The sequence below is a fragment of the Nuphar pumila genome, chromosome 11 (genome assembly GCF_984573655.1).
Source record: "Nuphar pumila chromosome 11, dmNupPumi1.hap1.1, whole genome shotgun sequence".
Taxonomy (NCBI): Eukaryota; Viridiplantae; Streptophyta; class Magnoliopsida; order Nymphaeales; family Nymphaeaceae; genus Nuphar; species Nuphar pumila.
Window position 1 is genome coordinate 107,437,331 of NC_143259.1, and position 3,467 is coordinate 107,440,797.

General features: G+C 39.4%; 1 pseudogene; it reads left to right on the forward strand.

Annotated features, from left to right (window-relative positions):
- The first annotated feature begins 1,864 nt into the window (after window positions 1–1,864).
- Window positions 1,865–3,121, forward strand: LOC149822733 (putative pentatricopeptide repeat-containing protein At3g01580 pseudogene; annotated as a pseudogene).
- Window positions 3,122–3,467: the final 346 nt, after the last annotated feature.

Sequence of the window (3,467 nt, forward strand, 5' to 3'; positions counted from 1 at the left end):
TAGTTAGACAATTTTGGATCCAAATCAAAAATAGATCTTTGGATAGAGTTATGAGTTATTTTCAAATTATGAAAATAATTTTGAAATAACCAAAATGCCCTTGTGAGTATCCAAAATCTATTTTGGTAAAATGGATATAACTTCGCACTTCAAACTCAGAATCAAGTGAGGTTTGGTGCATTGGACTCATAGCGCAGAAGGAAATCTGCTTGTTCACTAGTTTTGATCAAATCAGGGATACAAAAATTGAGATTTTACGAGTCAATTTAAGAGAGATATTTTGGTAATTTTGTTAAAGTATAAGAGATCATGTGCACTAATATGAATATATTTGTGTAATAATCAGATTCTACTGTTAAAGCATCTTGAGACTCAATTGCGACTAGAGCACGGTACTCGTATTCGAGGTAAGAGATATTATAAGTAATTTTAAATGAGAATAAATATTTTTATGTTGAATGTTGTTATGAATTAACATGATTAGCATGATAGCTTTTAAATATGAAAATGATATGCATAAATTGACCATGCATGATATTATGAGATGATTGCATACATATGTTAATTGTGAAATACATGTTAGTTATGATATACCATGCATGTTAGAAAGATTATTTTGTGATAACATATCTATGTAATAAACTGCTAATGATATGCATTGTGATAAGATTGTGTTTAAACTTGAGTCTCATTTTATTCTATTCATGTTGTATGAATGAATATATTTAGATTAACATGCACAACCCCTTAAATCTCGAAAGTGATGACCTGTAGTAAGGGCTACTTGGTTCATGGCCAAAGTGCAGTTACCATGGAGAGTAGGCCATCAGTGATTTAATGATGTGGAGACTCTACATCGTTGTGTACTTATTATGAGATAAGTATGAGTCTTAATATCATCTTGAGATTAACAAATGAGATCTGTCGTGATCATTTTACGATATCACTCGTGAGAGAACAAGTAAAATACGAGTTTGAGAATGTAGTTCTATATGTTAAACTTAGCCTATGACTTGGGGTTACACTCACACAGTGTTTGAGGACTCTTCATGGATGGTTGAGAACCATTATGGTTATGATGTAGCATGAATCATACCGAGATTGAGATTAAGCCTGACCTCCTGACTAGCTACTGGTGGGGTTTTCTTTTTGTTTCACTACAGTGCCTGGTGGTTTAAAGACCACTAGGAATGCATGGTTCATTGTCTAGCCAACATGTAGAATTGGGGTGTTCTACGCGAGTTGCTATGCTCATAGACGATCATGATCGGTATAGTCGATGTAGGAGTAATATGGTGTGATAGAGTATTCAAGAATATATTGGGGGTAATTAAAACATATAAACTTGTGTGGTGTGTCAAAAAATGAGCTTACTATAATTGTAAGTTTAAGCATTTATTTGTTTATAATTATTTTTATTGGATCGTAGATTCACCTTTACCTTTCTGTTTAATTACAACTATAAGTTTCAGGTACACTATCACAGGCATGAGTTGATCATCTACTTTTTTGGTAGATCACTTAGTAGTTTTTATTTTCTTGTTATTAAATATTTATGTAATTATTATTATTTTTTTTGTTGAAGAAAGTGAGTTATTAAAAAATAATAATAATAAATTAATCATATTTTTTCTCTTAACCGAAGTGGTGTTACTTAATGATAGTGAAAGGGAGGGGGGCTGGACAAGGCCAAGACGGCGATGGGGTGGGGGCAGGGAAAAGCATAAGTCTATCCCCACACGGGTTTTGATCCCCCCAACACACACCGGTCTCTCTCTCTCTCTCTCTCTCTCTCTCTCTCTCTCTCTCTCTCTCTCTCATGCGCCGCTGCAGCAGCTAAAATGTACCAACCAACCATAAAGAGATGCAACGAGGGAAGACGTTGGCCACCCGAGCTTGTATCAATCACCACCACTACCTTGACGCCACCACTGGTGCTGCCAAGTTCTTCTGCCTCCTTGAAGCAGGCATAGACGCACACTCACTCCGCCAACTTCACTCTCATTTGCACAAGAGCGGTCTCGCAGCATGCAGCGACTTCTCTCGCACCAAACTCGTGGCCCTCTACGCCAGTTTTGGCTCGCTAGAGTCCGCGCGTGAAGTGTTCGACGAAATGCCTCAGAGAAACGTCTACCTCTGGAACGCCATGCTCAGAAGCTATTGCAAGGAGAAACTGTGGGATGAAACTCTGCAGCTCTTTTACGAGATGAGGAGGCTAGGCACCGAGATGGACAACTATACTGTCCCCATTGCTCTCAGAGCCTGCGGTGGGCTAGCCGTACTTGAGATGGGAAAGCAGATTCATGGTTCTATCGTCGGTACCGATATCGAGCTTGATATGTTTGTGGGTGCGGCTTTGATCGATATGTACTCGAAGTGTAGTGCCATGGAGGATGCCTACCGCGCGTTTATGAGATACCCACAGCCAGATGCTGTTCTTTGGACTTCCATGGTCAGTGGGTACCAACAGAATTGTAGTGGAAAGGAGGCACTCGAATTATTCTCTCGAATGCTTTTAGCAGGAATTTCGCCAGACACAATCACTCTGATTAGCGTTCTATCTGCTTGTACTCAACTGAGGAGCCTCAAGAGCGGGAAGTGTTGCCATTGCTCTGTAGTTAGACGGGGTCTTGATTCGAATTTATCTCTGAATAACGCGTTGTTGAATCTATATGCAAAGTTGGGTGTCATGGATCTCGCTACCAGGGTCTTTGATAGCATGCAGTTAAGAGATGTGATCTCATGGAGCACTATGATCGGCGGCTATGTTCAGAATGAGCAAGCTAAAGAGGCAATGGATGCTTATAGAGAGATGTTTAAAAGACACATTGAGCCCAATTATGTTACAGTTGTGAGTGCTCTGCAAGCCTGTGCTGCTGCTTGTGCATTGGAAGAAGGCAAGAGAATTCATGAATTCGATGTCTGCAAAGGTTTTGATGTGGAGACTTCTGTTTCCACCGCTCTGATTGATATGTATATGAAGTGTTCACATGTTGATGAAGCTCTCGAGCTTTTCTCTCGGATGCCTAACAAGGATGTTGTTGCTTGGGCTGCTCTGATCAGTGGTTATGCTCTAAATGGTCTTGCTCACAAGTCCTCGAGCAAGCGATTTGGAGGCTGATCCGTACATAAGGAAGAGGGCTTGTGCGGCTTGCTTAAGAGTGCATTTTCACCATTTTTTCACCCAAGAAAGTAGCTTAAGGTAAAAAAAATCTACATTCTTTGTTTCTTGAGTTTATTTTTAGAAGATTATATCAAATGATCTGGCATGACAATGAGGCACTTGTAATGAAGTGGATTGAATCCGATACACATGCAAGAACACACTTTAAATCAAGTAAAAATACTTGATTGAATCACGAAACCACCCACACAAGGGTCTACAAACTTGTTATTGCATAGAAGCACTAAAGAATGATTTGGGAATACAAGGCCACAAGAGGCCAATATATAATACAATGGAGCCA